Source organism: Micromesistius poutassou (assembly GCF_964030765.1).
Source record: "Micromesistius poutassou genome assembly, chromosome: 12".
NCBI classification, from domain to species: Eukaryota; Metazoa; Chordata; class Actinopteri; order Gadiformes; family Gadidae; genus Micromesistius; species Micromesistius poutassou.
Window position 1 is genome coordinate 9,348,172 of NC_140282.1, and position 9,202 is coordinate 9,357,373.

Genomic DNA, 9,202 nt, shown 5'->3' on the forward strand with positions numbered 1-9,202 from the left:
TGTCACTGGGTGTGTTCTTCCTAATCCTAAAGTATGCGTTTCAGAAAACACCCCTCGGCTCGGTCGCCCTGTCGGTGGAGCTGCAGACGCAGCGCCCTCTGCAGGCCGTTCTGCTCCACTCCACCTGGCGTTCAGGTGGGGGATGACAATGGGGGACTTGTTTGGTGGCAGCACCTCACCAACTTCCGTCCCATGAACCTGTGTCGTCGAGACGAGTTATGTGCTTATTTTATTTATTTTTTTCCAGTGATTGGATGTGTGGCGACTCAAAGAGTTACTTGATGAATGAGGTGCTTATGAATAAATCAAAAGAAGCTTCGTGCCCAAGTTCCTACAATATGCCACATGAAGGCATTCAGGCGCGCTTCCACCCACGCACGCACGGACACACGCGGTTTACAAGCCAAACGAGGTGAATCAATGGTCTGAAAGACATGAGAGGCAGAGGCGCTGCCACTCAACACCTGGTGCTGAACGGCCCCACCCTCCAGGGACTGACCCCACCCTCCAGGGACTGACCCACCATCAAGGGACCGCTGGCCGCATGGTTGGGGCGTAGCGCTTCAGGAATGTGCTGCACTCAAAGGCAAAATAGATATCGACTATTATATGGATCCGTGTCCTCCTGGTCATTTGGTTATTTCTGACATATTGGACAAAAATAATGTTATCAAATAAAAAGCTAGTTTTATGAGGCTACTTTAATATGGAAACCCGATGTCACGAACATGAACAGGAGGAAAATATTGCAGATGAAGTGACTAGGTGTGTGTGTGCGTGTGTGTGTGTGTGTGTGTGCACTTGCCTAACTATCCAACAGGGGACTTCGGTGTCGTAACACCTTCACCAACAGGGGACCTCCGAGCCAAGAGGGGACATTTTTCAGGTCCCCTCTTGGTCATGCCTTAAATCAAGCTAAAAACATGCCTAAAACATTTTGGGGCATTTTCTCAACTTTTGCCAAGAGGGGACCTGAAAGTGTGTGAGTGTTTAGTCCATACTCAGCAGCGCCTCTGCTGGCCAGAGCTGGGAGTTCAATGACCAATTCACACACGTCGCTTCAATCACACTCCTCTATTGTGTGAACGGCCTGCAGCCCCAAGAGGTCATTCAGACTGTAGAGGGCTGTTAAACAGCCTACTTAGTAAAGAAAACCAGTCTCTTGAAACATGATATTTTAGTGTATTTTTCTGACAAAATGTAAAGGCTCAGCTTTAAAAGTTAAGACAGGATAGACGATAAAGATAGTAATCTCAACTAATGTAATAATTAAATGTCAAACATGATTTGTTAGTGTTTTTAGAACAGTCAGTAGCAAGCTCCTATCTATTCATTTGTATCAATATTAAGGCACCAAAATGTGCCTTAATTTACCATCTTACAATTAGTAATTTCCATACATTTTACAATGTCTATTTTTTAAAGAAATGCATTTTAATTGTTGATTTGCATTACAGAAAATGGTCCACACTTGTACTGTATGGAATGACAGGGGTCCACTGTTGGCTGATACATAATGACAGAAGTTCCCTCTTAGATAGCATAGTGACATTCACACTTTAAAATTTAAAACTGCAGGGAAAAGAAAACAAACACTAAGCTGTAATTAGTAGGAATATATTAGGAAGATAACAGTCAGTAGCAAGACCATATATTAATTTGTACCAATAAAAAATTATAATAAATAAGTCTGGTAAAAGAATGACACATTTAGGGTCTAGACCTTTAAAAATGTTCAAACCCCAACATTTACCTTGATCTACCATCTTATAAATTAGTGAATTCCATTCATTTTACAATGTACTTCAGTCCCCAATCTATATTTTAAGAAATGAATTTAATTGTTGATTTGCCTTACACAAAAATGTCCACACTTGTATTGTATGGAATGACAGGGGTCCACTGTTGGCTGATACATAATGACAGAAGTCCCCTCTTAGATAGCATAGAGTGACATTCACACTCCAACATAGATGAGTAAGAAATAAATAAGTAAAATTGATAGTTCTTAAGAGATAACAATCTAAATATGATGATATATGATATATATGATGATATATATATATAATGTTATTTTGTAAGTAAAGTTGCCACAACAATATTGTCATTGTGGCTTTTTGAATGAGCTGTATTTACAGCTTATATCTCTATAAGTTATATATCTAAGGATAGCAACAACAGAACTTGCTATTTTGGATATTGCCAGAGAGTACTTTAGCATGGTATATAGGATAGAGGCCCAGAAATCATAAGTTTGTTTGAGATACAATGGACAACTTAATAAGGTTTTTATTTTTTTCACAACTGCAAACTGCTTAGTCTATGGTTAAAGGAACGCATTTTATCTGTTGATTTACATTACAGTAAGAAGTTCCACACTTTTTTGTATGTAATGACAGGGGTCCACTGTTGGCTATTACAAAATAGAAAAAGTCCCTTTTTAGATAGCGTGGAGCGACATTCACACTTCTGCTTTTATCAAAAGAGGAAATAACAAAAGTATATTGTAACGAAAAGATAGTAATCTCAACTAATGTAATAATTATTTGTCAAACATGATGTTAGTACGTTTTTGTAACAGAATCTTTAATGAGAAGCTTTAATGGATCGCTTAACAATTGTCGACTATGACACTGTATTAAATAAATAAATTAAAGGGCTAGCCAGAAGGCAAGGGAGTAGTAAGTAGCATACTTTAAAATTTAAAAATGTAGGGAAAAGAAAACAGACACTAAGCTGTAATTAGGAAAAGAACAGTCAGTAGCAAGATCATATCTATTAATTTGTACCAATAAAAAATATATAATAAATAAGTGTGCTAAAAGAATTTTATACTTTTAGGGTCAAGACCTTTCAATTTGTTCAATCCCCAAAATGTACCTTGATTTACCATCTTACAATTAGTGATACCAATTTTATAATGTACTTCAGTCCCAAATCTATATTTAAAGAAATGCACTTGAATTGTTGCATTGCAGAAAAATGTCCACACTTGTATTGTATGGAATGACAGGGGTCCACTGTTGGCTGATATATAATGACAGAAGTTCCCTCTTAGATAGCATAGAGTGACATTCACACTCACACTGGTGTGAAGAGTCCCTCTCCCAACCCCCACACACATACTTGCATACTTCTTACATACTTAGGTCCCCCCTGAAAATCCATTCAACCCCCCACCCCCACAGTCTCTATTCAAATTAATCACCTCACACTTTTCTACTGAAGCACTGATTCCTGAGCCTTTCAGATCATGCTGTTGGATGAGGATGTGATGACACATCTCATCATCACATAGGCTGATAGTGGAGAATTTTGCTTTGTTGATCCTTGCTGTTGTTTGACTAATATTTAAAAAATTGGTCAAAATATGCTGATATCACATTTATGATTTAACATAGGCACAGGCAACATGGATCTTTTCACTGTAAAATAGCTATTCTAGAAAATCAATCAAAAGAACACTGTTCACAGATAAAATATACAATATGGTCGATTTTCATCATGCCGAGCTTGGAGTCAAGATTTTCAAATGCTGTCTTCCATCGAGATTGCTATAAAATGCACAAAAACTGTGAGAGAGTTTTTCTGATTGCATATGATTTCATATATCACAGGAGGAAGTAGAGGTTTTCTGAAACATGTATGGTATTAAATCAATAATTTTAAATATACAAAGTTCCCATGATATGTAATATATTAATCCTAAGTTTCTAACAATACCAAGTGTCAACTTTGACTGATAAGAATGGTAGATTGATCATCTAATTCACTAATCATACCTACCATCCCCTCACTCACAACTACTATGCTTTACAGTTTTTCACCAACATTCTGTATGCCTACTTTTTTCACAGTCTAATTTTATACTCAACAAATAAAGGCCACTCTACATTTTAGGTGTCAACAATACGTAAAAGTATTAACGGCAGTTTACAAAGCATATGTTTAATATTGTTAAGAATGAGAGAAGTCCTCATCACATACGGAAATTCCTGAGATAAATGATGGATAACAAAATGTGTAAATATAAATATACAAACATGTCTCCATTGACAGTTGGGGTGTCTATAATTTGAATTTTGTTCAATCTTGTTCAGATAATATAAGTATGATACAAGTTTAATAACTGTCACAACATACCAATTAGCCATCATGTTTATGTTTTGTTTTACTGTACAAGCCTCCTGGCTGTGATTTAGTGTACAAATATGAGAGTGGCAGTGATCTTCGAATCTAACCCCTGACAAGTAAGCAAATCTGTATTGTCACCAAAAGGTCAAACTACTCCTTTGAAATATTTTGTAATAGTTACACATATAATGCTATGGCCAGATTGTAAGAATACACCATTTTCTGGCTTATTAATTATAACCAAAGCAACTGAGTTTCTTTCATGAATTGTTTTTATCTTCATACTGATTTGAACAGAGAATCATGTATTTTAATCTCAGAACAGTATTTTTACAACATAGTTGAAGAAAATATTGAATTAATCGAGAAATACATGGTGAATGGTAAACATGTGGAACTTACCTCTCACTATAGCCTCAGCAATGTAGATAAAAGGTGAACTCAAATGTCCAGAATATATACACACACACACATATACATATATACATATATATACACATATACATATACATATATATATATATATATATATATATATATATATATATATATATATATATATATATATATATATATATATATATCTTAGGATCAGACATGCCAGTTTTATTATAGATAATATCAAACTAGCTGATTTATTCACTTAAATTCTAATAAATAGCTGTGATCATAATAAAAGACTAATTTAACTATAGAGATACAGTAGGATTTTGTAACTATACAATTTTGAGATATGGAATGGATTTACATACTTTGTGCTGCTTAGTTCAGACTTGTGTTGGAGGAAAATAACCCTTTTTAAGGTATAAAAAAAAAATATATAAAGACATGAAAAATTACCAGTACATTGATGGGGTGAAATGCATATCTAAAGGAGCCTGATTGATTAAATAATCATTAATGTCTCTATGATAATTTCATAGTATGGCATTGTGCATGGTGTAGTAATGACTTAATTGCATTCATAGACACCTTTTTAGAAACAGTTGTATATTATTATTATATTTTTTATGGTTTAGTTCATTATGTGGACATTAAGAAGTTGAGTGACCAGCAACCATGCCCTTCACAGATCCTAACTTGAGTGAGTTCTGCCTCTGAGAAGTGAGAGACTTTAGAGCGGGGGAGGGGGGTATTTTAGCAGATGCTGTTGCTCTCTGCTCATCATTCTGTTTCAACCTGTGTCTGTCTAATCGTCTGCAGTGTGGGGGATGGTTACCTGGAGCTGACGATGGTCGTTAGGCCTTTCTATAGTGGGCACTCAGGGGCCTATGTTTGACTAACCCTAACCCCCAACCTGCAGTTGCAAGACATGTAAAGCTTAGATCCTCCTTGTCAAGTCTGTGGAACTGTACTGAACAGTCTTCCTTCAAAAGATATTCCCTAATTTATATAGTATTTATTTAAGTAGGTGAGCTCATTGAGATCACATTCCCTTGATCACAAGAGACTAGGGTACAGCAGACAGAAAAACAGACATCACTAAACGAAACACTGCATACCTTTTTATTTAGAATAATATGCATTTTTAAATAAAGGGCGTCTTTCTTTGCATATATATAGTGATGATAAAAAAAAAAGACATCACTAAATATCATCACTATATATATGCAAAGAAAGACGCCCTTTATTTAAAAATGCATATTATTCTAAATAAAAAGGTATGCAGTGTTTAGTTTATTCAATTATTTCATTACTAAATTATTTGTCTAACAAGCCTATGTCTTAGATCAGAAAATCATTATGTCATTGTTTGTACCACTGATAAGGATTACCAGGATAACATTTTAAAATATTGATTGATACATTGTGGTAACTGCATGTTGCAAGTAAAAGTGGGAAGTTGACCTGTACTCTTTTCCAACCACTACCTTTGTTCAAAGTCAACCCTGTTGAATAAAGAGCTGAGATAGGACTAAAGAAGAACTATGACTATAATACCTACAATTATTTAAAAAAGAATTGCTGCATGGGTTGTGTGCCTTCCACTTTATGCAAACTCTCACATCAAATTCTGAGATTCCGCAATTTTTGACAGCCTTGAAATGGTTTCACCTCTTTATTCACCAGTATGTGTTCATCATTACTTGATCAATTGTGTGATAATCAGAAAGAAAACCACAAATTAAGGTTAAGTATGAGTATTGCAGTATACATTTACATTTCTGTACTTTGAACCACAACCAGCAGCACTGTGTCTGTGACTTTCTCACTGCTTCTGACATTGTAGGTGCTTTTAAGCTTTTGTCTCTGGAAGCATCATTGCATGTGTCCATTCCATTTCAATTTATTTATTTTAGTTTTCTTTTTTTTTAATGGGAGATGGTAAAGAATTACAGCAGAGCATAGTAGAAGAAATCTATACGGTAGTTTAACAGTGGCCTTTTGGGTTTAAATCAATCTTCTAGCTGACTTAACTCTTGCATTGTTGACAATCTGATGAATCTTTATTTGTCATTATTTTTAAATAGTTGTTTCCAGGCAGCATATCTACTTGCAAACAATTGAATATCCTCTTAAGGATCTGGGACAAAATGTTCATATCCCTCTGCAGAGAGATATAGCAGGAAACATCTCTGACACTGAAACTGACAAAACACTAAACAATTATTTCTTTCTTGTCAAGCTTTGTCACATGACGTATTGATGAGGATAACATTTTTTCCACACTTTATGAATAGATCCATGCAGGAGTGTGAGTGTCGCCCTATACCATTTAACAGGGGACTTGTGTCATGTTGTACAATCCAAGTGGGGACCATCTTTTAGAGCACAAAGTCTGTCTGTTCTTTGAATGTGAACTTATGTATGGGACATGTATGGGAGTTTTTTCTAAATGATATTTTTCCACAATAACATGACTTCAGTTTTAACTACCACAATTTATCACTGTTCAATCAATCAACAAACACTGTTCCCTGCACTTGAACAGCCTTAAAGCTATCATCTGTCTTTTTGATGGAGTTACTTAAGGCATATGTCAGAACCTGCACAATAGTATACAGACCTTCAAAGAAAGGTTAATGTATAGAATTTTGTTTTTTAACGTTGTGCTGTTAAACAGAAAAGATGGTTCCCACTTGGATTGTACAGGATGACAGAAGTCCCCTCTTTGCCTGTACAAAAGGACACTGGTCCCCTGTTAAATGGTATGGCGCGACACTTACACTCCAGCATTTATGTATTCATTAGGTAAGAAAAAAATAGTTTACTGCTTCCTCTATAGTAGAAAATAAATCATTTTCCATAGAGCCTTTAGACAGCTCTTCCATAGTTCATAAGAGACATTTGGTCATAAGAAAAAATACTTATATATAACAGGGCTAACTAGGGCTGTCAATCAATTAAAAATATTTAATTGTGATTAATCTCATGATTGTCCATAGTTAACTTGCAAATTGCTCATTAATCGCACATTTAACTGTTCTAAATATATCTTAAAAGATGATTATTGGTTATTGATGAGGATTACATTTAGTCTTTTCCACACTTCGTGAATAGATCCATGCAGGAGTGTGAGTGTCGCCCCATACCATTTAACAGGGGACTTGTGTCATGTTGTACAATCCAAGTGGGGACCATCTTTTATATTTTAGAGCACAAAGTTTGTCTGTTCTTTGAATGTGAACTTATGTAAGGGACAGTTTTTCCACAATAACATGACTTCAGTTTTAACTACCACAATTGATCACGGTTCAATCAATCAACAAACAGTTCCCTGCACTTGAACAGCCTTAAAGCTATCATGTCTTTTGATGGAGTTACCTACAGCATATCTCAGAACCTGCACAATAGTATACAGACCTTCAAAGAAAGTTTAATGTGTAGATTTTTTTATTACTTTGTGCTGTTAAACAGAAAAGATGGTTCCCATTTGGATTGTACAGGATGACAGAAGTCCCCTCTTAGCCTGTACAAAATGACATTGGTCCCCTGTTAAATGGTATGGAGCGACACTTACACTCCAGCATTTATGTATTCATTAGGTTAGAAAAAAATAGTTTACTGCTTCCTCTATAGTAAAAAATAATTCATAGAGCCTTTAGACATTTCATGAGGGAAATTTTGTCATGAGCAAAAATACTAACTAGGGCTATCAATCAATTCAAATATTTAATCGTGATTAATCGCATGATTGTCCATAGTAAACTCGCAAATTAATCGCAAAACACATTTTTTAACTGTTCTAAATATATCTTGAAATGATATTTTTCAATTGTGGGATCTGTGATTTACATAAATAGATTATTTTTTCTCTTCAAGATAGATTCCAGAGCATTTATTTTTATACACAATTAAATTCACTAGAAGGTCCCCTCTTGTACTGTTAAGACTGACAGAAGCAACAGTTGCGGTTGGCAAACACTCATTGAGTGAAACAATAGGCCCAGACAGCTCCCCTGCTGCAGTGAATGGAGTCCCCTCTTAGATATGTAAATATCGCTTAAGGATTCAATTCCCCTCTTGGCAACTTCTTTAAAAAAATAAAAAACAACAATTTGAAGTTATATTATGACAAAAGTACTTAAAACTAAACTCTGTATTATGTTTTTGTATTTTTAAAATGACCAGAAATAGAGGTCCACACTTGGTTGATGAAAACCGATAGTCCCCTGTTGGTAAAGTAAACGTGTATGTGTGTGTGTGTGTGTGTGTGTGTGTGCGCGCGCGCGTGCGTGCGTGCTCGTGCGTGTGTGTGTGTGTGTGCGTGTCTGTGCCTGTACGTGTGTCTGTACGTGTGTCTGTGCGTGCGTGCGTGTGTGCGTGTGTCCGCGTGTGCGTGTGTGTGTGTGTGTGTGTGTGTATGTGTTGGAGACGGAGAGGATGGGTCGGTATGTCTGGATGCTGCGGGTACCCCCCTTCACCGTCCAGCCACGCACTAAAGACACACTCCGGTGGTTCCACATTTATACAGCTCGTTCCCACGCGGGCGGGGCGGCGAGTTTATATAAGAGAGGTGAAGGTCTGGTGGTCTTAGGTAGATCGTCTCTGAACCGGCGACCCTTAAGACCTCCTTTATTGACTCTCTCGTCTCTCTGCGCTCTTGAGGCACCGTGGAACCGGTGCG